General features: G+C 50.3%; 1 protein-coding gene across 2 annotated transcripts in view; it reads right to left on the reverse strand.

Annotated features, from left to right (window-relative positions):
- CYTH4 (cytohesin 4) overlaps positions 1-16,285 on the reverse strand; it is a 32,977-nt gene extending 16,692 nt beyond the window's left edge. Inside the window, exons 1-2 of one of the 2 annotated variants that reach the window (XM_039877756.1) lie at positions 8,541-8,696; positions 222-304 (exon numbers count right to left, since the gene is read on the reverse strand). The gene's annotated coding sequence lies outside the window, so the exon portion shown is untranslated. Of the gene's footprint in view, positions 1-221; positions 305-8,540; positions 8,697-16,280 lie in introns of those variants that run through there. The other variant, XM_039877757.1, reaches the window with a different exon arrangement.
- Positions 16,286-24,694: the final 8,409 nt, after the last annotated feature.

The raw sequence follows: 24,694 nt of genomic DNA on the forward strand, positions 1-24,694 counted from the left end.
GTCCCTTGGGAATTCTGTTCTTCCTCATTCCTGGGGGACTGGGGCTGAGGCTAGATGTGGCTGGAATCTGGCCTCCCCCATGACCAGGCTGGGGTCCGGGGTGCGAACATGTGTGAGTATTTGTGAGTGTGTGTTCTGAGGGTATGTCAGCATGAATACATGTGTGTGTGCAGACGTGAGCATGTGCATTTGTGAGTGTGAGTGTATGAGTGTGTACTCACCTGGATGTCCTCCAGGAGCTGCTTCCGATGCCACTTGATCTGCTGCAGCTCCTCGGTTTCCACACTGCTCAGCTCCACTGGGTCTGGAGAGAGAAGAACCAGTGGCCACTTACCGCCCTCCCCTCCATCACTCAATTCCAGCCACGTTGGCCAGCACTCAGGGCCCTCTTCCCTCCAGAAACCCATCACTTGTGTGTCCTTTTCACTCAGGCCTTGGCTCAGATGTCACCTCTTCCAAGAGGCCTTCCCTGACTATTCTGTCTAAATCAACCCCTTCCCCACCCTCTCCTCCTACCCACCTTCCTGTTTCTTCTACTCCCCTGGGAACAGATGCTCTGAAATGATCTTGCATATTAGCATCTTTTCTATTATATGCATACTTTCTCAGCTCCATGAAAGCCAGCACTTCGACTATTTTGTTCACTCTTGGATTCTCAGTAGCTAGAAAGATCTTGACTACATAGCAGGTACTCAATAAAATCCTTCCCTGGAACTTTAATTTACTTCCTTATTGGATCATGTGTCTGTCATTTATTCACTTATTTCTTTGCACGACCAGGGAGTAGAGCATCACTTTTGTCTCACATCCCATTGGCCAAATGTAGTCATATAGCTACACCTAGCTGCAAGGGAGTCTGGGAAATGAGCCTATAGTAGGAGAGACTGGATTTGGGGAAACATTTTGCATTTTCTAACTCAGATATTGAGGCTCAGAGAGGTGAGGTGACCTGGTTAGGGCCTCAGAGGGATGAGATGCTGAACTAGGGCTGACCTTGGATTGGGCTGACTACAAAGCCTGTGCTCTTTCTTCTTTACCTTGAAATGAATTAAAAGAGCTAGTATGTGCCAGTCAGTATTCTGTGCAAGGTGCTGTCACTGTTCCCACACTCAAGTCAGATGGCCCACCTCTACCTCCCATTGTGCTTCTTGTTGTATCCACAACACTCTTCTGGTCAAAATCTCTGTGGACTCCCCATTATTTAGATGAAAAAGTCCTCATCCTGGTCCCCTACAGTCCCCCTGGTCTCTCCAACCAGCCTTTCCCCCACCATTCTAAACAAGAGCCTTCCAGTCCAGCTAGCCAGCTTGTCCCTGCTCCTAAAGTGCCTAATTCTCAGTCTTACTCCCCGACCTTTGTCTATGTAGTGCCTCCACCTGTCTGCCTATCCAAATCCTCCCTGGCTCTCAAGTGCTAGCTCTGGGAAGGGCCTGGTCACGTTTCTTAAAGGTTTTACAAGGATGGACATTATCTCTCCTGAATGAAAACAAAGAGACTATCAAGTCCTCCATTTCTCTACTTATCCATCCTGTTGACTGAGCAGCCATCTTGGATTTTGAGATGAGAGCTGGGTCCAGAGATGGCAGGGCACCGAGCTAAAAGGAGTCTGGGCTCTGGGTGACTGTGTGGACTTTTCAATGAGAGAGAAATAAGTTTTGAGAATGTCTCAGTCACCATTATTCTGAGTCCTTTTTTACAGCAGCCAGACCTGAAACTTAACTGATAGAGTGTCCTTATCTATGAAAAATGAACCATAATCCTTACCTAGGGTGTGGTTGTCAGTATTAAAAGAGTTGAACTTTGTCAAACACCCAGTAAATATCTGACATATGGTAAGGGTCCAACACATGTATAATGGATGTTATGTTTTGTCATCCAGCTTTCCTCTGCAGGACCAAAGCACCCATTCCCACAGCTGCTGGGAGTATAGCCTGCTGATGGCTCATAGCTGAGTCCCTCCCTAGGAATGTGCCTCAGCCAGATGGATCTGTCTCACCCAAGGACACGCCCCTCCCAAAAGGCAGTCTCTGAACTTGAGCCAGTTTTCAGACCCAGAACCTACTGACTAAAGGACAGGCTGGGTCCTCAGAAAGAAGGGTCCTGTGACACTTTTGCAAACATGTATGGTAATGACTCCCCTGGTTAAATAGCCAAGATGGATCTGTCTGACTCACCAACTTAAAGTTAAACAAGCCCAGTAGCGATCCTTTGTACGTGGTTCTCCTAGGAACAGGCCTGAGCAGAGTCAGAAGTCTCCAGTCAGCCCTATGGGCAGGTGGCCCAGAACCCCATGTCATCTGTGTCTGTTGCACCAGGACCTGTTCCTTAGCTCACACCATGCCTGCCTGAAAGGGGTCCTGCTGACTTTCTGATAAAGGAGGGAAATGTTTGGGTACAAGTTAAAACTAGACAGCTATTGAACTATATAGCCTTGCTCAAAGGTGTTCTGGAAAGACAGTGGTGAGAACTTTGGGCAGGGGACCTGTTAATCCATTTCATGTGGAAAAAGAAGCGGCCTGAAGTAAGAATACACATATATTCATGGGCAGTAGAGGATGGCTTGCCTTCTTGGTCAGAGGCTGGAAAGAAGAAAGATTAGAAGACTGGGAATGGAGAGGTCTGGAGAAGAGGCCAGTGGATGGCCCTATGGGAGCGGGCACAGAATGGGAAGATTTTTGTAAAGCATACTTTATGCTCCCCAGCAAGCACCCACCACAGGAGAGGCACTAAACCACCAAGCAGCCGGAACGACTCAGCCAGTTGACATAAGCCAGTCTCTGAATGGCCAGCTCAGTGTCGGTACAATGGCACATGAATGAAGTAGCTGCGTGGCCTGGGTGGAGACTAGGTGCAGGCCCGCTCACCCAGGCTCCCTGTGCTATCACTACTGCTGAGTATCTGATCTGTCAGCAACCCGTTGTTTCTTGAGAAGAGACCCACTGTTTCTTGGTAGCAACTTGGTCACACTGGATCCCTTCTATTCTGCAGAGGCCAGCAATTCATCTTGACTGGAATTCACATGTGTTACGGATTCACAGATGTGAGGGCCTTTTCTGCCCACAGAGTCTTGGCTGGCATTGGTACCCAAGGGTTTCCAGAGAGTTTGATCTGCTGACACAGAACACTGCGTGACATCACATTAGACCGTGGAGACCTTTTTACAGGAAAGGCGGTGTGGGAGGAGCATATGGCCATGGGACCCTCTGGTCCTCTGAACATTTCACAACCAGAAGATGCCTCTTGAAGGTGTGGCAGAGGTGTCAGCTTGGAGATGGTGTCCTGCTTGGAGGGGCACCGTCCTCCAGGATGCACTCTATGCCTTAGATCAATGACCGTTAGATGATGCTTTGCCCTCAGTAGTTAATCCACACGGATCCAGGAGCGAGAAGGAGGAGGGGATCCACCACGATCCCCCCGATCCTCCTCCAAGTGACTCACTTGGGAGTTTCCTTTCTGTTCCTGAGACTCTGAGCTCTGCAGATCTAGAGTTCCTGGTTACCAAGCTGTGGGAGAGGTGGCCCTCACACCAGAGGGCAGAGCGAGAGGTCCACTAAGCTTTAAGTTCACCTACTCCATGCCAGCAGCTTCATATAAATTGTGTCATTTAATCCACACAACTCTGTCAAGTGGGTCTTTTTCAGAAAGTTGAAGACACTGAGGCTCAGAGAGGCAAGTGATTTCCCCCCAGGTTACATAGCCAAGAAGTGACAGTGCTGAGATCAGAACCTGGGTCTGTTGACACCCAAGACTCTGTCCCTGGAGAGGTGGATTCTGCATGCCGTGGGGACATTCAGGGATGGAAGGCCTTAGGGGCCATCTACGCAGAGACACTAGCAGAAACATGGCAGGAAGAGCCACGCTGGAGGCTGGGCCGGGACTCCTCTGTCGGGAGCGGTGGGCAGGCTGAGCGCCATCGTGGAAAAACCCAGGCACCTCTAGTTGACTTCGGGATGAAAGATAGACTTTTGTTTTATTTGTTTGCTTCCCATTGTTTTTCTGTTGGCTGGGACTTGTGTCCTGAGACCAGTTTCTGCAATAAACTGGTAGGGGCCCCGTGATTTTTTCAGATTGGCAGATTGTCCCAGAGAAGCCAGGATGGGTTTTAGCATTTCAGTGGATAATCCTCAGCGTCAGGAGATAAGCTATGGGCTCCCGAGGCCTGGTTCTAGGCTGACTTTTCTCCTCACCAGGTTTCTTTAGCTCTCAGCTCCTCTTGTGGGCCAAGGAGCCACAACCCTCCCCGCCACAGCTCCAACCCCTTCCTGAGTTTCAGATCCTTCTATCCACTTGTCACTGCAGCTGGTCATTGTGATCAAACCGGAAGTCCTAGAATTTCCCATTTTTTTCTGAGTTCTTGAGCTCTGGGATGGTCCCTTAGGTACCCCGGCTAGAAACCCTGGAGGCACCTGGACACACCTCTCTGTCTCATCCTCATATCTCCTCCTTAGCAAGCCCTGTCTGTGTTCTTTCTGTTCCCATGGCCCCGGACTCACCCAGACCATGGGCTCCTGTCTCTGGGGGACGCAGGGCCTCCCCATGTCTCCCTGCCTCCCTCCACTTGGCCTTTCCAATCCAGTTTCCCACGGTGTCCCATAGTCCTGGGGATAAAGACTCCAATTCTTACTGCAGGTGTGTCCCCATCCTCACCTCACACCATACCCTGCCCGCTGCCCACGGCTTGAGGTCTCACTGGTCATCTGCTCGTGTGTACTCCTGTGTCTGGAATGCCCTTCCTTCTCCTCTCTACCCAGGAGCTTCCACTCTTCCTCTACCCAGGAGCTCCCACTCTTCCTCACGATGTCCTCTCAGGTGACTCCTGTGCGCCACTAGGGCACCGTGCTCTCCCTCACCTCCTTCCCACTCACTGCAGTGGGTCTCGGATCTGCGTGGCTCAATACACAAGCCGAGCCATTGGTTAAGGAAAAGTGTGCTAGGTGAGCACCTACTATGTGACAGGTCCCGTGTGCTCGAGGCTCGTCCCGTCAACTATCTCATTTGATCCCGAAGACAGCTCTGGAAGGAAGGTATTTCTAATCTCATTTTGTAGATGAGACACCTGAGACTCAGAAGGGTTAAGTGCCCTGCCCAAGGTGACACAGTTGGAAGTTGGTGGAGGTGGGATTCACACCCAGGCCCATCTGGGGTTCTGAGGCCTTGACCCTGATGTTAACCATCTGAAAATAGCCATACAAACCATCCAAGCCCCATCAGACGCCAACCCTGGATATTTGGACACGAAAATGCTGGCCATGGCCACATGTCTGAGAATGAAGATAAGATGCAGAATGATGCCTACGGTCTGAACCCCTTTCTTTTTTTGGGGTAAGAAATAAAAGAATGCAAACATCTTAGAGCTAGGGACACTGAGGCACAAGTATGGATGGAAACGGTTTCTCAGGAGAGTGGGATGCTGCGGAGGGAATGAGGGGGGCTGTTTGCATGTCTTTTCCTACAGCTTCTGGTCCTGACCTGAGCAGGTGGCAATTGGCCAGGTGCATTTGAACTTGACAGACAGTGCTGACAGCCCAGAGACTGCTGCTCACCCATCACAGGGGGACACAGGGGGGCCTTCCAACCCTTCACCTATTTGTTAAAAAGTGGGGGTTTCCTCCCCATTTCGGAACTGATGAACTGAGGTTCAGGAAGGGTGAGGAGAACACATCCTGAGAGTGGCTGCTTCTGATTCCAAGCCTGTTTCAGTCATTGGTGTGGCTCACGGGAGGTGGATTTTTAATAATAATAATAATAATAATAATAATAATAATAATAATAACAACAACAACAACAACTAATAAAACACAAAAGATAACAACACGATAATAACAAGTGTCACCCCACAAACTCTGTTTACCCGCTACTTGGCTCTGTGCTCTTCACACCTCTTACAGGCCACCGTGGACTATGACACCCATGCCCGGGCTGGGGCTGCCCTCTACCCCCCATGCCCAGGCCAACCACGCATGGCCTGGTGCCTGCCCGACCATCTCCCCTGCTCCGCTCCACTTCCCCTTTGTCCTTCCTCTTTCCCATCATATTTTTAGCCGTCGTTCTGCTTACAGCCCCGCTTCCAGGACAGCTGGCCTCGCTTCCCTTTTTCCGGAGCAGGAGGAGGGTGCTCTGCTGAGGCCCGGAGGGCAGAAGCTCCTCAGAGCCTGGTGGGAAGGCCACTGGAGCAGAAGCGGGGTGTCTGGGGAAGCGGCTCCCCACCCCGGCCTGCCCTGCGGGCGCATCGGGAGCATCGCATCGTGTGGTTTCCTCCCCCCCGCCGCCCCCGCTGAGCTGCCTCTATTTTTAACTGCACCCATCCTGCCTGCACCGAGCCAGTGCCGTGTTTGGTCACACTGGGGCTTTGTTGCCTGGACCTCTCACCTTCCTGGCAGGCCCTGGGGGAGGGAGGCTGACCTGCTTCTAGATGTCATCATACACCTAAGACTGGAGGTGGGGAGGCAGCCCTGGAGGGACCTTTACCACAGATCTGCCCATTGTACAGGTGGAGAAACCAAGGCTCATCATGACTGTTGGCAGGTTGGTGCAGAACTGGGACCTGAGCCTTGTCTGGCAGACTCCAAATCCTGTTCACCGCCCAGGTCAGGCAATGATCCTCACTGATAGATGACAAATCTGAGCTCAGATTGGGGTAGTCACCAGGCTGTGGAGGCATTTTGATTAAGACCCGGTCTGCATAACAGAAATGACCTTCCCTTCCTCCTTCTGCCTCCTCCAGGAAGTCTTTCCAGATCTCCTCTGCCCAGGTGGAAAGAGTCACTTCCTCTCATGCTCCAGGTCCATGCTCATTTGCACATCTGCCCTGGGTCACTGTCCTGCAGATCTGTCTTCCTTTCCCCTACATCCCAGCCCAGCAGCTCCCCAGGGTTGGTTCCTGCTGTCCCCAGCATTCCACAGCACAGGGCCTACACGCCAGAGGACTATTCATAGAATAAATGAATGAATAGAAGAACCAATCAATGGAGACCTCAAATCTCGCAACAGACTGCTTGCATTGACCCCACTGAATCCACCTCCTTCCAGGCCAGCCTAAAGCAAAGCGGTGATCCCCCTTCTGGCCTCCCCTGATGCCCCTCTCCACCCACAGCCCAGGCTAACCTGGGCTCTCTCTCCTCTCAGGGGCTTGGCCCTATTCTGCCATTTAATGGTCACCTGAATTTGGGCAAGTCAGTCCTCTCCTCCACTTCACCCCAAGAGCTTCAGTTTCCCCATTTGCATCGGGAAGATAAACATCCCTATTCCTAAGGACTTCTGCAGGGGGAGACCCCAAAGAATGAAATGATAACATTGGAAAGACAGGCATGTGGGATGTTGCTTCACAGTCTCATGTGCCCCTCGCACCTGCTGCGACTTTGAGCCAGGGGCTTCTCCTCGCAGGGTCTCCTGCCTTATTGGCGCCTAAGACCTGTTCACTGAGCCCGTACTGTCTACGAACCCCCTGTTCCCAAAAGCCCACGGGAGAAGCTAGGGGGTCAGGGAGAGAGCACTGGGCAAGGCATCCAGGGGTGGGGAGCCATCTGCCCCAGCAAGATTGCTTCCCTCTCTGAGTCTCCTTTGTTCCATCTGTAAATAGGGCTGTTGAAATAGATGGATAGTTCTCTATCTGTAGGGTGAGGCGAGCCCAGGGGGCGGGGTCGGACTGCTCTGTGTTAGGTTTTGTCTGAAGAAAGGGTTCTGTTGCTTAACAGGGTTGAGGCCATCTGGACCCGAGCGCCCGGCCAGCTGCTGGCAGCCCTCGTCTTCTGGAATGCTGGGCAATGTGAGGACACGAGGCACAGAGACTTGGTTCCTCTTCTCTCCACCCCACAGAAACTCAGCGCTGTCCCTTCTCTCCCGTGCACCCCATGCAGCCACCTTTCCTCCTTTTCTGCAGACACACAGCCCTGCATGCTCGGAGGGTCTCAGCCACGGCCCTCCGCTGCTCATTCCTGGCCCCCTCCACGGGCTCTGGGTGGCGTCCTTAGCCTTCCAAAGGCCACCCTCACCCCCCAAAGGCCAAACATGGGCTCCAAGGCTTTCGTAACAACCAGACAGACGTCAACGTCACCAACACTGTCACCTTCAACATAAGCGACCTTTCTCAGTCCCTTAGTCTCACCTCTGGACCTTTGCACTAGCTGCTCCTTCCTCTTAGAGCTTTTTTTCTCAGAAACCCATGAGGATCACTCCCCCTCCTCCTCAGGCCTCTGCTCAAGTGGTGTCTCCACTTGAGGGCTTCTCCACTACCCCCTCCCATCTTCTTTATCCTGCTTTACTACTCTTCATTCTGAGTGTGACATTAATATATTTGCTGTCTGTCTCCCATCTGGAATGTAAGCTCCTGAGGGCCAGAACAGTGCCTGCTTTGTTCATTGTGCTCCCAGCACCAGAAACACAGTTTGGCAGCTAGCATGAGCTCACGAACATCTGCCGCATGCTTCTGCATTTCCACCCTTGCCATATCTGTTTACATATCGATTCCTTCCAAGATCCTATTATCCCCATTCTACAGAAGAGGAAGCTGAAGTCCAGAGAGGTTGGCTCCAGGTGCTTACCTGGGTGGCACAAGTCCATTCTGGAGTCCCTGGGGAGGGGTGGCTTGTGCTCCCGTTGCCTGTTGACCCGGCTGCTGCTTGGGCTGCCCAAGCAGAGATGTGTCACTTCAGCTACAACAGGCCCCTTCCCGCTTGCCCCGCCCAGCCCAGTGTGGGGAGGAAGTCCTGTCCTGCGGGTCTGGTGCGTAGGCTCTTAGTGTAACAGCAGCACTTCCTAAAAACCAGCAGAGTTTTGAGTAGCAGGGGCTCTTTGCATTTGGGGTGTGAGCAAGGGAGGGATAGAGGCCAAAGGCAGAGCGGGGCACGGTGGGGTATAAAAAGAGAAAAACAGTGAGACAGAGATACACACACGTACACACACAGATAGTCACTGGAGGACAGAACCTTCTCTAGGGGACGATGGGCATTTAATCAGAAACCTCCTCATGTAGAAACAGAAGGGTCACTAACTTGGGCAGTCGAAGCTGGGCTCAACAGAGTCTACCCCAGGAGCTCTTTTTCATCAACTCTCCCTTGGGAAAAGAAAATCAATGCAGTGCTAGGAAGGGCTTTGCTTTCTCTTGATGAAATGTCTGGTTTTATCCTGTCTAGTGACCACTTGGGCAATATGTTCAGTTTCCCTTTTCCCCCAGGCTGCTAGGAAACTCACAGTCAAATCTGAAGCTCCTTTATAGCTGTTATATTGTGCTGTCTGGACTTTGGGGCCAGATTCAGCTGTGTGACTTTTAGCTCTGCCTTCGGCCCTGTGTGAACTTTGGCAAGTCACTTATCTGCAATGAGTCTCAGTTTGCTTACCCATAAAAGGAAAAAATATGGAAAAAATAGAGGGAGATAATGTGTGTAAAATGCTGGGACGTAGTGGGGACTCAATAAATACTATCTTCTTTCTCTTTTTGGTTTTGATTTTCTTCTTCAGTTAAAGTTCACCGTTTTATTGCTTGTACCTTTTCTGGCAGATTGATTCAAATCCTTTGTGGAAAAAAAGTATGGCATAAAGAAATGTTTATAAATTAAACGCTCCTTCCTTATAACTTTGTGGCACATATTGGTTATTCATCTGTTTCTCCATCAGTTTGGAACAGCCCCATGAGGACAAGGTCACCTGTGTCCCCATATCTGGCAAATGCTGTGGACATAGAGGGTATTCAAGTGTGAAAAAATGAATGAATACATGAACGGAGAGTAGGAGAAATGGCGTGGTTAAAGCAAAAGATGGCTATAATTTCCACCCCTCCCTGTGTCCACACCCCTTTGCACTGGGACGCTGCCATTTTCCCCATCAAGCTGTGGAGGCTTTTTCTTCTCCTTTTGGATCTGGACCGGGCTGTGTCTTTCTTTGATCATTAGAATGTGACATTACACGATTTTCAAGGTTAGGCCTTAAAAAGTTTTGTAGCTCCCACCCTTGTGTTTGGACACCCTGCCCAGCTGCCATGGCAACCAGCCTGGGCGAGCCTGCTAGAGGACGGGAGACCACATGGAGGCAGGCCCAGCTGTCCTGACTGGCCCCCAGTTGCAGCCTTACGAGTGAGCCCAGGCAGCACTAGAAGAAAAGCCACTAGGCTGAGTCTGACCTAGATCGCTGTCACATAGAATTGTGAGAAATAATAAACATTTGTTGTTTTAAGCCACCAACTTTGGGGGTGGTTTGTCACTCAGCAAAAGCTAACTGATACAGATAAAATCCAGTGCCTTCATTTCACTGAAGAGAAAACCGAAGTTCGTTTCTGGGACACGCCTGGGCACGTTGGAACTCGAGTTAGTGGCCAGCTCGGGCAGAAGCCAGGCCTGCCGACTGCTAGCCTAGGGCTCTCAGGAAGCTTTGAACCAGCTGCCCCTCTCGACTCCTGCACACCAGTTTTTTTGCACAAACAGTTGAGGTGCAGGGAGCTACTCTTATCAGAGGATGGCAGGAACACCCCCAAAACCCAAGTTCCCAGATGCCAGCCAAGGGCCAAACTTGCAAGCAAGCCTTTCTAAGGATAGCAGCCTCTGTGTTAGACCTGCTAGGCTAACACTTTTCTGCATAAGGAATTACACCTTTCTCCCTATTTCTCCTTTTAAAGTGACCCAGGAAATGTTTTTTTTTGTGTGTGTGTGCCTCAGGTTCAGATTTGTTGTGAAAACTTTAGTTTACGATGGAGATAATTTCAACAAATTTCCTAGAAAATAATCCTGAGAAAGGCTTGCTTGCAAGTTTGGCCCTTGGCTGGCTTCTGGGAACTTGGGTTTTCGGGGTGTTCCTGCCATCCTCTGATAAGAGTAGCTCCCTGCACCTCAACTGTTTGTGCAAACCATGTGGTTTATGTTGAACATCTGCTTTCCTTCTGGGGATCCGGAATTTTGGTACGTGCCAGGCAGAGGGTGCCTACGTGGCCACCCCCAGTAAAACTGTGGGCACTGAATCTCTACTGAGCTCCCTGGTTGACACCTCACATGTGTTTTCACATTTCGTTGCTGGAGGAGTGAAGTGCCTCCTGTGTGACTCCACAGGGAGAGGGCCAAGCTCGTGCCCGGTTTCCTCTGGCCTTCGCTCTAGCCGTTATTTGCTGATTTTGCTTTGTATCCTTTGGCTGTAATAGATCATAGCTGTGGGTAAGACTATATACTGAGTTCTGTGATCCCTCTTGGTGAATCATTGAACCTGGGGATGGTCTTGGGACCCCGACACATGTTCTAATGCTGTAGCCAGCCCCAGTGGATGCACCTTGCCCAGGGCCGTGGTTTGGCATATGGGATTTTCTTTTCGGTCTGAAGGGCTGGTTGAATGGTTCAGTTTTTCTTACTATCTCATTCTCTAGGACCCAATTTAAATACCGCCTCCTCTGTGAAGCCGTCTGTGATTATATCTCCCCTCCTCTTCCCCTACAGCCCTGGTCATAGCTAATAGCTTGTATGTAGGTAGCCCAGGAGGGAAGGACTATCTCACTGTGGGTGGGAAAGGATTTGGTAGAATCTATGGCAGAAGAGCCATAGAGACCTGGGTTCAAATCCAGATTCAACATTTGCTAATTATATAAACTTCTCCCCACTGAGCCTTGCTTTTCGTCATCTGCAAAATGGGGACAGACAAGATCATGTTTGCTTACATGAAACGGAAAGTCCAAATAACAGTGGTTTAAAGAAATTACAGGTAAATTTATGAAAAAGAAGCTTGAGGTAGGTAATACAGGTCTGTCTTCATAGAAGCCTGGTAATCAGGGATCCTGGCTTCTTCTAACTTTCTACTTCTGTCCTCAAGGTCTCCTTATGGTCCAAAGTGGCTGCCTGATCTCCAGCCATTGTGCCTTAGTTTCATGTAGGAAGAAGGATGAAGATGGGAAGGGCTCCTCTTAAGGGGATCCTCCTGAGGCTCTTTCTGGTTTGAGGTCAGCCTTTCTCAAAATATGGCTCTGCTTCCTCCTTGTGCACTAAGTGGAGGCCCGTAGCTGGGGATGGGACAAATTACAGCATTCTCTAGACATGGGGTCTGGGAGTTCCCCAGATAAACACCACTACCACTTATGGAGTGCTCACTACATGTCAGGCACTGTGTTAAGTGCTTGTACATCATCTTATTTCATTGTTTCCACACCCAATGAAGTGTATTATAATCTTTGTTTTATAGATGTGGAAACTGAGTTCAGAGAGGTTAAATCACTTGTCCAAGGTCGCACAGCCAGGAAGAGGCAAAAGTTAGATTCAAGCCCTGCACTGTCTGACTTCATTGCCATTCTGAACTAGTGCAAGCATCACTTCAAACATTTAGAAGAAATTCATCGGCCTGCCGACCCCTAGCAGAGAGATAAGAAAGGCCCAGCACTTAAATCTAATCATACCAAACCACATGGGTGGTGCTTTCTACTTTTTCCAAGGCTCAGAATTCCTCACCTGGACACAGCTGGCTCGAGAGTAAGACAGCTGGACGGAGCTTAGAGGTGGCCTAATTCAATGACTTTGTTCTGTACATGTGGGGAACTGAGATTTGGAGAGAGAGAAGACTTAGAGTATGTAAGGGGAAAAACCTGAACCCATTTGGGCTGCACAGTTAGAGTACTCCATCCATCCACCCATTCATCCATCTATCCATCCATCCATCCATCCATCCATTTGTTCGTTCAGCTGATGATTATTGGAGGCCTATTATGTGCCATGCACTCTCTTTGGCATTGGCACTAGACAGATAAAAATTCCAGTGCTCATGAGGCACAGAGTTAAGTCAGCTGAGCTGTGTGGGACATGGCTTGTGGTGGGCAGGATGTGTATTTGGAATGATTTATCTCTGAGGTCTCTCCCCTTAATGATTTTCTCTAATTTCTCATTTTTTTTTTCCTCATTTTTTTTTTTCTCATGAGTTGGAACTGGAAACAGCCCCTGCCTGGCAGATGGAACATCCCTGCATTCTGGGACTGCTGAGGGGTTAGCCTGTGAGACCTGAGCTGTAGGTGGGGCTTCAGAAGCCCAGGGGCTCTCCAAATGTGCCTGATTTCCCCTAGGCCTGTCATTCTTTGTCCAGATCTGGCTACAAGACTTCCTGGGAGCCTATAGCACAGAAGGACAGAAGGAATTTGGATCCAGGAGAGTCCACGATTCAGGAAGCCAAAGGCATGGATGTGGGGGTCAAGGACAGTAGAGCACACTTTGATGTTCAAGTTCACATCTAGAAATTGCTTCTAATGAGATAAATGCACATATGTGGAAAGGGGTAAGCACACGGACAACATCACTCCCAGCATCACTGACAACTGGGGAATTGAGAAAGAATTTAAATGCTCATCAGGGGCCGAATGATTAATAAGTGATGCTGGATGCAGGCTATGGGCCAGTGTGAGTCATTAAAGAGAATAATGATGATATAGAATTCAAGTCTTTTGGTTTTAAGTAAACATAATTCAGTCTAGCTTAAACTGAAATTTACTGGCTCAGCTCCTGAAGAGTCAGAGATGGAGTTAATCTTGGAAATATGATACCAGAGGTTCAAATGTCCTTGTTTTCTCTCTCTCTCTCTCTCTCGCTCGCTCTCTCTCTCCCTCCCTCCTCCCCACTCCCTCCCTCTCTCTCTCTTTCTCTCATTCTCTCAGTTTTAGTTATTTCTTTATCTGAATTTAGATGGGGTTTCTCCATAGTGCAGCCAACCTGACCACAGAGAGCTCTAGGCTCACATCAAACCACCTTTGACTTCAGAAAGAGGGCCTACCAAAAAGATTCTCAGGGAAAGATTTCGATTGGCTAGATCTGGGTCACGTGCCTATCTCTGGACCAATCACTGAAAAACAGCATGGGAGGAACACCATGATTGGTTAAGCCTGGGTCACATGCCCAGCTTAATGAAGGCGAGGGGTTGGACAGCCCCACTAGAACCACGAGGAGAAAGGCAGTTCCTTAAAGGAAGGAAAGCTAGGCAGATAAAGACAAAAGATACCCATTCTTGCTATTTTGGGGTAAGTTTTTTTTTGTTGTTTCTTTTGTTTTTATTATACAGACGACCCTAGACTATATTGATCGATATGAAAAATTATTCTTAACATAGAGCTGAGTGTATGCGTCCATAGCATGGGGGTCAAAGGCAGACTCTAGGGCTAGACTGCTTGGGTTCAGATCTCGACATTGCCACTTGCTCATTGTGACCTTGGGCAATTGAGGCTCAATTTCCTCATCTGTAAAATGAGCGTAATAATAGTGCTTCCCTCATACCATTGCTGTGAGAATTAAACAAGTTAACCATTTTAAGCATGTTTGAATGGTGTTTGGCATGGAGTGGAGTAAGTGTTGGCTATTATAGCTGCCTAGATTAGGGGTTGTCAACCTAAATTCTCACAGAGGTCAGGCAGGTAAGTAAATGAGGAAAGTGGACCTACTTGGGAACAAACAGGGAATGGTGGGAACTGTGGCAAGACAGAGAGGCTTGTCCCATATGAAGTGGGCAGCTCGTCCTCAGCTCTAGCCAACTGTTGCCATGAAGACATAGGAGCCCAGGGCGGCCAGATCTCTGTTTTCCAAGATTAGGTGGATTTGTAAATTTTTGTGTGATATTGATAATCAATTAGTTTTTTTCTTTTTTTATTAAAACGATTGGAGTGACATTGGTTAATAAAATCAAATCGGTTTCAAGTGTACAATTCAATAATACGTCATATGTATATTGCATTGCGTGTTCACCACCCAAAGTTAAATATCCTTCCATCACCAAATATTTGATCTTCTTGACCCCATCTACCTTCCCACTCCTCCCCTTCCCTCTGGTAACCACGGATCCACTGTTCGTGTCTCTGTTTGTCATGTTTGTTTGTTGCTTTCAGTTTGTTGCTTTCCGACATATGAGTGAAATCATACGGTTCTCAGCTTTTTCAGTCAGATTTACTTTGCTTAGCATGATAATCTCAGGATCCATTCATGGTGTCGCAAATGGCAATGTTTCATCTTTTTTATGGCTGAGTAATATTCCACCGTATACATGTACCCCATCTTCTTTATCCAATCATCTATCGATGAACACTTCAGTTGTTTCCATGTCTTAGCCACCGTGGATAATACTGCTATGAACATCAGGGTGCATATATCTTTGAGGATAAATGTTGTCAAGTTTTTTGGGTAAATGTCCAGAATAGAGGTTGCTGGGTCATATGGTAATTCTATTCTTAATTTTTTGAGGAACCTCCATACTGTTTTCCATAGCGGCTACATCAATGTACATTCCCACCAGCAGTGTATGAGGGTTCCTTTTCCCCCACAACCTCTCCAACACTTGTTATTACTTTTCCTGTTGATGAGAGCCATTCTAACAAGTGCGAGGTGATATCTCATTGTGGTTTTGATTTTCATTTCTCTATAGTAGTGAAGTTGAGCATCTTTTCATATGTCTGTTAGCCATTTGTATGTCTTCTTGGGAGAAATATCTGTTCAGGTCCTCTGTCCATTTTTTAATTGGATTTTTTTTTTTGAGTTGTATGAGTTCTTTGTGTATTTTGGATATTAGGCCCTTATCGGAGGTGTTGTTTGCAAATATTTTCTCCCATTCAGTTGGTTGCCTCTGTGTTTTGATGGTTTCTTTTGCTGAGCAGAAGCTTTTTAGTTTGATATAGTCCCATTCATTTATTTTTGCTTTTACTTCCCTTGCCTTTGAGGTCAAATTCATAAAATCCTCCGTAACTCCAAGATTAGTACCTATGTTTTCTTCTATGCGGTTTATTGTTTCAGGCCTTATATTCAGGTCTTTGATTCATTTCGAGTTAATTTTGGTGTGTGGTGACTGATAGCAGTCTAGTTTCTCAAAGAGTTTTTAAAAAATTACAAAACGCTGAGCTAGAGAACAAGGTGAAAGCTAACAGAATGGGTGGATCTGGCTTCTGGCTCACCTATTTGAGGCCTGGGATATAAATACATGACAGAAGAATGGTCACCAAAATGTCGACAGACACTGTCATGATGTTGTGCGATTTAAGGTGGATTGACTCTCTTCGTATTTTCTATATATTTGAATGTTTTATTCAACGGCATCAACAACAGCGGAGACTGCAGGAGCTGCATGCAACCGGGTGGAGAGCACATGGAGGGAGAACGTAGAGAGGGTGACAGCCGGTTGGGTGTGCTCGGAGCAGCCCAGGAAGTCAGTCCCCGCCTGCTAGTGGGGACTGGCCTTCACCCTGAGCAGGGGCTGAGCGGGCTGGGGCCAAAGCTGCATTCCCAGTAACAGTGGCCCAGGCCAGTGGTCTCCTCTCTTGCCTGAGGAGCCCTGGGCTTGGGCTCAAATCCCAGCTCTACCTGTGCGGCCTGGGGCATGTGACTTTACCCTGCGAGTCTGCTCCTTTACCTGCAAAGGGAAGTAAAAATACCTACTTCTTTTCTCTGTGGGTGAGGAGGTTACAAAAGCAAATGTGTGAGTGCATAGCCCAGGATGCAGGATCACGGGTGTGCCGTCCGGTTTTGGCCTCTGAGGATTTGGCCCTCTGTGCTGGAGAGGCGCGTGCTCTGTGGATACACAAGTGCTTTCCCCTGAGCGTGGGACTCTCGCGGTGAGATTTGGAAGCGAGGCGAGATTTTAGGTGAGAGCTGTCACTTCACGCCGAATAGGCAGCCAGGAGTTCCTGAGTGTGCTGGGGAAAGAAAACTTAACAGTCACCAGTGACATTCAGTGATAAACCCCTGGCGGGGAGGGGGGGCGGGTTGAAGGGGCCTTTAATCCATTCAACGAGGACTTCACAGAGCAGGGTGACTGTCTGGAGTCTTGGGTATTGGTTTGAGGAAGGAAGGAAGCCTATTGGAGGTCAAGCAGAAGTTTGTGCTTTGGAAAAGGGGAGGGGGAGGGTGTTCCAGGTTCAGGGAACAGCATGAGCAAAGGCTCAGAGGCTTGAGATGGAATGGAGGATGGGACTTCGGATGAATCCAGGCCTGGACCTAGCTACCCCTCCCCCGCCCCCTTCCTGGGTCTCCACCCTGCACTGAGCTGCTCCCTCACTCCCACTTCCCCTTTCTAACCCTTGTGGGAGCAGTTTCAGGACAGCAGTTTTCTGCTGGTGACAGGAATACACACTTGCATGTAAAGTGCATGTGTGCACCTCACATGCATGCAGGAGGTGACCCAGATTCTATCCCTCTCCCAAGCTCACCGGACTAAGAGCCTGGGGGAAGCAGAAGGTCTCCAGTGGGATCAGGTGGCTGGGTCATGGGGTGGGAAGGGGCTGAGGTCTGGGACAAGCCAGAGGCAATGTCTCCCTGGGTCATGTCTCCCTCATGGCCACCAGATATCTCTGTAGCTTCAGAAGTTTCATACCTACTTGTCCACGTACACTTGGATGCAAGGGATCCTGGGAAATGGTGCACCTGGTGTTTCTAGCATCTAGGTGGGAGGTAGGATCCCCTAACCAGGGAGGTGGAATAGAGGAGCTGCTGGTAAGAACCAAGGCACAGGCTCGAGGGGCCGTGAAGGAAGATGCCACCATAGGGGCGGAAGGAGAGCAGCCGGAGATGCAGGAAGAAACCTAGGAATAGTCAGAGACCCAAGATGATGGTCCTTCAAGAAGCGACCAGCATGTCCCTGTTGCAGGGGAGGCGAAGGTCTCCAAGCATCCAGTGAGTTAGCAGATGGGCAGGTAGCTGGGGCAGGAGTTGGTGAGGCAGGGGCTTTAGGCAGGGGGAGCTGGGAAGTGGCGGCAGTGAAGGGGCTGCAGTAAGAAGAGGGTAGAGGTGGGGTACACGAGGGCAGACGTGGGGTACACCTGAGTGGCGGGACAGACTGAGGAGCATGTTTCAAAGAAGAGAGCGACGTTACCTGAGTCAAAGCATCAGTGAAATGGGGACACCGTGTTGTGTCTCACCGGCTTGTGGCGATCGGGAAAGTGTCTGGCCTGGAGAGGCCGCGGTGGAGACAGCCGCTGCCTCTCCGTCAGCCCTTTGGCTGCTTGTCTGGTCTTCGCAGTGCTCCAAGAGGACAGTAGGGCCTTGCTTTTTGTGAGATTTAGGAAGGATGGTCTCAGGCAGGGGACCCCAAACCTGAATGTGCACCCACAACACCTGGGGTGACTTTAGAGACAAACCGCCAGGCCCCTGACTCCTGAGTCCATCCTCCGGTGGAGGGGCCTGAAATAGTTATTTTAAACATATTCTCAGATGCTCGTGACCCCAGAGGGAGATATTGTCCTCTCCTCTCTTTAAAAATGTCAGGAGACAGACTGGGCTTCAGAGCTCTGGGATCTAGGAAAGAAAACAAGGAAACCGCATCTGTGCTCGCTGTTGAAGGCGTGACGTCACCCAGCACCCCTTACATCAAGAGCTTGCTCCTAGCTTGGTGTCAGGAAAATCCAGCTCACCACGGAACCGGCAGGCTTCCTCTTTTCTAGTAAGGAGAACTGAATAACTCACTTTGTTTTCCTCTTTACTCTGGCTGCCAGGAAACTCAGGCAAATTTGAAGCTCAGCTGTGGCAACCTGTCATTTGGCATATTTACTTTCTTTTCTCCTTGGTCTTGATTTTCTTCTTTCACAGTCTTTGCTTTTTGTGTATATGTGTGCTGATCTTGGAGATACAAATTCTCGATATAAAAGGAAGGAAGGAAGGAAGGAAGGAAGGAAGGAAGGAAGGAAGGAAGGAAGGAAGGAAGGAAGGAAGGAAGGAAGGAGGGAAGGAAGGAAAAAGTCTGAGACAGCATACAAGAGCAGCAGTCAGGGGAGACCAGCGTGAAAGTTCTGGCCTCCAGCCTGCTGAATGCCCTTGGACCGCTCACGCACACTCTCTGATTCCCTCTGACCTTCTGACTACCCTCCGTCTTCTCTGCAAACTCCTTTCTCTTTCTGTCCTGAAATGTTCATGTTTATGAAGTGCCTACCTGTTCCGCTGTGTAACAAACCATCCCCAAATGTCTTAATCGATTTGTTTTGCTCATGGGTCTGCAGTCTAGATAGGGCTCAGTGGGGACAGCTGGTTTCTGCTCTACTTGGTGTCCGCTGGGATAGCTCGAGGCTGGGCCTGGAACATCTTCAAGCTCGCTCTCTCACGTTTGATGGCAGGTCTGGGAGGACCCTGACAGCTGGGGCTCAAACATCTGGAACTCCTCAGGCAGCTCTCTCTTGCTCTCTGTGGCCTCACCACGTGGTCCCTCCAGCATGGTGGCTCCAGGGGAGGCGCTAGCCTTGGAAGCCAAGGTGCACGTCCCGGGAGAGAGAGAGAGAGCAAGTGAAAACCGTGTCCCCTTTTATGACTTGGCTTTGGAGGTCTCTCAGTGTCACTTTCAGCGCAGTCACGGGGTCGCATTATAAGAGCATGTGAGAAGGGAGATGTTGGCGCTGTCCTCTTTGGAACATACTGCCTGCCACTGTTTCTCATGCTGAGTAATGTGCCAGGGCCTGGGGACACGGGCACAGTGGCGTGTAGGGTGCTGGGGCTCCCCCCAGGGCCTATTGCAGCACCTTTATCTTTATCTGACACCCCCACATTCTCGCCTTCAGCCCCATGCTCTCCTCTACTTCTGACCTACATTTTCCAGTTTCCTACTGGAAACATCTGGCTGTCTGAGTGGCCCTCAGCTCAGTGGGTCCCCAAATGGCCTCTCATTCCTCTTCTGTGTTCTCCGGCTTAGCAAACGCAGCACTGGACCCTGGAAATCAATTTGGACTCCTCTTCTCCCTCCTCCCTGCCTAGATAAACACTGTCCCCTGGAATCTGATGTTTCAAATGACTCTCAGAGCCATGGATGCCTCGGGTACCCTTGCTGCCACCTCCCTATTTGGGTCACCATCATTTGCCTTCTTGTGACAGCCTCTGCCGTTCCTTTGGCCTCCAGCCCCACCCCATTTCCACCCAGAGTCTTTCCCTTCGTAGTTTCTAGACTGATTTTTCTTTTCTTTTTTTCACCCTCCTCCCCCGCCCAGAGTGAGACTGATTTTTCTAAGACGTGAATCTGATCACATTATTCTCCTCCTTAAAAACCTTCAGTGCCTCCCCACTGCCTTCAGAAGAATGGCATTGAGATTCTATAACAGGACCCGCGAGGCCCTCTGGAGCCTGACTCCTGCCAGTCGCTCTAGCCCTCTTCTCCCTCCCACTCTATGCTACAGCATTATGGGCCGTCTTTTTGTAACCTTGATCAGACCATGTTCGCTCATGCCCCAGGGCCTCTGTACATGCCACATCTTCCACCTGAAGTGCTCTTTCTCCTCCATCTCTGGCCAAATCCTGCTCATGCTTCAGTCTTGTCTTAATCTGTTTTCTCTGGGCAATTATTTCCAACCCAGGTGCTCCTGGCTTCCAGCACACCCTGCCAGCACCCTAGGACCCAACTCTGTAATTACTTCCTCAATATTCGTTTTCATTATTTGCATCATAAACTCTGCGAAGGATGGGGCCAGGTCTATCTGGTTAGCCTGTGGCACATGGTGGTGCTAAGTATTTGTCGAATGAATAAATGGCTGGGGTGGGGGACAGGGTTTGACCAATGTGGCTCTGGAGGCCTTTTGACTCCTGACTTTCTATTCCCTGCAACAGTAAAGTTCTGTCCAACCAAAAGGCAGATGACCAGTAGGTTCAGAAGTTGGCATCTCTTCCCTGCCCACTAACCCCAACTTCGGAGATGCTAACACTTACTCCCAACATGGCCTGGAATAAAGCAAGAGCTGAGTCCATCGGCCATTCCCATGCAGTTCCCGATGTTAAGCTCGGGCTCCTCACTCCCACTCTGAGCCTGGGCATCCTCATACTAGTATGGCAACTCTGTTAACCAGAGCCTTCGGCTATCTGGAAGCCGGATCCCTTGGCCAGGCTGGGCCGTGGAGTCGTGGCCAGGGCTGCTGAAATAGACCAGCTTGTAAGTGCGATGAGCTCGCGATCTCTGATCTCCCCTCCCCCTGCCCCGAACTGAACGGAAGGGCTCTTACTGAGTCTGAGATCTGAACCCTTACAGTTACAGAGGAGAAAACCTCGGCGGGTGGGCGGGGGGAGGTGTTCCCAAGTGCCCTGAGTTCTGGTTTTCACTCTCTTTCCTACTGCCCTTTCTATCCTCTTACTGCCCCTCGGACCCTGCCGTTTTGCCCAGACCAGGCTGTCAGCGTGCTGGGATGGAGGCCACATCTGGTCCTCTGCCTAATCTTGGGCCCACGGGGTCCTGAGATAACCCTGACACAGACAGGGGTGCAACTTGCCCGAAGTCAGCACCAAGGGGAGGGACAGCGGGCTCAGGGCTCCCGCCTGCTAGTTTCCCACCTGGGCCTGACTGAGTCTACAGGCCAGGTGTGGGGCCTCAGGTGGGCGTCACGCTGGATGGGCCAAGGGCACAGATGGTACGGAGAGCATAGGTGAGGCTTGTGCTCACATAGACCCAGGCCTCTCCTGCTGCTTCTGGGCCTTGGCCTCCAACTCTGCAAAATGGAACTGTTGGCTCATTTATTCCTGAGACTGGCCCAGAATGCTCCCCGCAAGGCCCGGGGGCCATGGAGACCGATGCGGAGGCCCTGGGCATCCACTGTGCGCTGGTGCAGGCCTTTAGAGAGGACCCCCTCTCACCACGAGCTGTTGCCCGCAGGGACTTTCCCTCTCTGGGCCTTCTTTTTCTTTTCTGCAAGAACGGGATAATTACGGCACCTCCCACGAGGGGGACGTGAGAGATTTTCTGACAGATCCATGTAAAGCAGCTGGCACAGAGCTGGGCCACAGTCAGGGCTCAGAACCCCTGTGGCCCACCAAGTAGGAGGGTTTGGTCTGGGTCAGACGGGGAAGCCCAGGAGGCTCTGGCCCCTTCCCTCGCCCCATTCCTGAGTTTCCTGAGACCAAAACAGCTCGCGGGCTCCGCCCTGTGGTGGCCACTGGGACACCACGTAAAAAAGCCACAGCTTGGGGCTCCCTTGTGTGTCTGGGACCTCAGAGGACCCTTTACCCAGATACCCAGGGATCTGTGGGCGGTGATTGAAGCCAGGACCAGGGCTAGGGGCTGGGAAGAGCACGGCTGCTCTGTCTTCTCTTCCGTTCCCCATCTCATCCTCTCTGACTGTCCATTGCTGGCCTGGTGGAGGTGGTGAGAATGAAAAGGTAGGTTGAAGGTGATGGTGGGGCTTGGGGTCGGGAGATGCTGGGGTGGTAGGTAGAACCTGGACCAAAGTGAGGTGGATGAGGTTGTGCAAATGCTGGGTTAAATTTGATCTTTATTTAAATTTAAATAAATAAATTAAACTTTATTTTTGATATTTTTCATCATAATTTTGTATCAGTTTTGATTTATAAAGATATCAAGTAAAGTATTATTTGTCTTGATTAGTGAATTTCTGGCTTCCCCTTAGAGTCTGTGTCCGAGGTGAGTGCTTCACTTGCCTGACCGAAGCCCAGCCCTGTTTGGGGAGCAGGTAGGGAGCAGCTGGGGTGCAGGATTCTCATGGAATCCTCTTGACTCCGTTCAACGACTGTTCCTTTGTCCAGCCTCCCTCCATCTTCCACCATCCGTTCTTCCATCCATCCCTCAACACCTGTCCATCTGTCCATCTGCCCATACTCTTAAGAACTTGCATCCTGCATTAAATGGCCTGAGTTTGTATCCTGGCTGCCCATCCTGGACGACCTATGACGTCCATTCGGCATTCACATTCCATTTGATATAGTTTCACATTTAAAAAATATTCACATAATACTTGTTTAACAAATATTTATTGATCTCCAATCTCCACACATTCAGTAAAATAGATACAAGGAACCGAGGCCCAGAGAGCCAAGTGTCTTGTCCAGAGCCCCACGGTCTAGGAGTGATAGGGGTGTGAGACCTGCCGAGTCTGAATCACAAGGCTGGCTATGTCCATCTTTCATGTTGCTGCCTCTCCTCTGGGTTGAGTGAGGTCCAGCCTGGGCTGCCTCCTCCCAAAACCTTGCTGAGTGAGGCAACAGACCCGTGCCTGTTCTGCTGGGTTTCTCTTATTTGCAGTGGAGTGGAGTCTGCCAACACAGAAAGCCGGACAAAGGAGCCCAAACCGATGCAAGTGGAGTGTTTAAAAAGTGCTTAAAATAGGAGGGAGTGGCCACCAGGCGAGTGATGCAGAGAGGCTGGGAGGATGGACCTGTGATGGAGCCTCGCTCACCTTCCATTCCATCCTCCCTCTGCTGTGCTGCTTTGTCATGGAGCCTGGAAAACGAAACATACCGTTTCTCCCAGATCCTTTGCAGCTGTGGTTCTGGATGTGAACTGGATTCTGCCAGAGAGACAGGTGCAGTGGTAGCCATAGCTTCCTGAGAGCTGGTGGCAGTCCCAGTGGTGTGTTTGGGGGTGGTCTCCGACTCTTCTCTGGTCTACTTATGGCCTTGGCAGCAGCTTCCCTTGGTCAGTTCTGCAGTGTTCTGGGGACCCACTCATTCAAATTTTGTAAGTACCTAATTCCCCATGTTAAATCTCTTTCTGCTTAAGGTACCCAGAGTGGTCGTTAGTTCCCGCACTGAGGCATGCCCGACACAGGGTCAAGATGGCCTTTGGATTTAGGAATTTGGAAGGCACCGGTGGCTTTTGAGAGAGTGGTCTCAGCAGGATGGAGGTGGGGGGACATCAGTTTTGGAGCCCTATTGGCGCCTTTAAGAACATGGCTTAATCCATAGAAGTGGGCGGAGCCCAGAAGCACAGCACATGGAAACACTTGGGAATGCAGATTTAGTCCCCAAACATGTTCTTGGCCCGCTGGGGTCCCTGGTCCCAGCCCTTCTTGGCCCAGTCCCTGGATCTCCTATCTTTGTATATAAATGTCTGGCTCTGGTCTTGCCACAAAGGAAACCAGATTACGGCAGGTGAGGGGTTTCCTGGGAGGCAAGGGCGCAGAGACGCGTGGGCTGGGAGGGGAGGATGGGTGGGTGGCACTGGGGGAACCTGGAGACCAAGCCCTGGGTTGTTTCTGTATAAGATGGGAGAGGCTCAATGTGGGAAGCTGTCGACGTGAGAAAGAAGATGCTCGAGAAAGCCAAATAAAATGCTAGCGAAGGGGAGTGGGTAGTTGACAAAAAGGGAAAAGCCAGCACGGCCGCAGTAGCCCTGACGTTACTGAGTGCTTGCGGCTCGCCAGGCACATTCCAGGTGAGTTACACACACCACTCACCTTGTGCTCATAGTGAGGGGGTGAAGTTGCCCGCTGAGGCCACAGGGTCAGCTAGTGGAGGAGGCAGGGTGTGAGCTGAGCACGGTTGACTCCAGGGCCCATGAGTGGGAGAAGAGGATGTTGGAGGAGGACCTGGACCATCTCTAGATGGGTTTGGGTGGAATGGAAGCTGAGGTCATCTCCTGAAGGACAGGGTTGCTGGTTCCAGAAGGATGATGGCTGGGGAAGGAGAGTGTGTGAACCAGCACCTTCTGGGGTCAGCAAGGGGACGGCTGAGAGCGCCCGCCTCGCTGAGTTGAAGGTGAGTTCACAGAGGTGGACAGGTGGGTCTGGGGTCTAGGTCCCAAAGAAGAAAGGAATTAAGAGTATGCAGGAAGAGTGATCCGAGAATGGACGACTGGCCGGGGGTGCAGAGGGAGAGATGGGATGGGGGGATTGGGTACATGGCCAAAAGGAGCGCAATACAACTGACTGGGAGGTGTGGCTGAGGGCAGGATCCGAGGGGAGAACAGCTATGCCCCCAGGTGTGTAGCAGGAAGGGGTTTTTTGGTGACCTCTTTCTGCTTAATGTCCCATCTGTATCTGGACAACTCCACGCTTACGTCTCTGTCCTGGATCCTTCCTCTTCCT

The sequence above is a fragment of the Pteropus medius genome, unplaced genomic scaffold, assembly GCF_902729225.1.
Source record: "Pteropus medius unplaced genomic scaffold, Ma_sr-lr_union100, whole genome shotgun sequence".
Classification (NCBI taxonomy): domain Eukaryota; kingdom Metazoa; phylum Chordata; class Mammalia; order Chiroptera; family Pteropodidae; genus Pteropus; species Pteropus medius.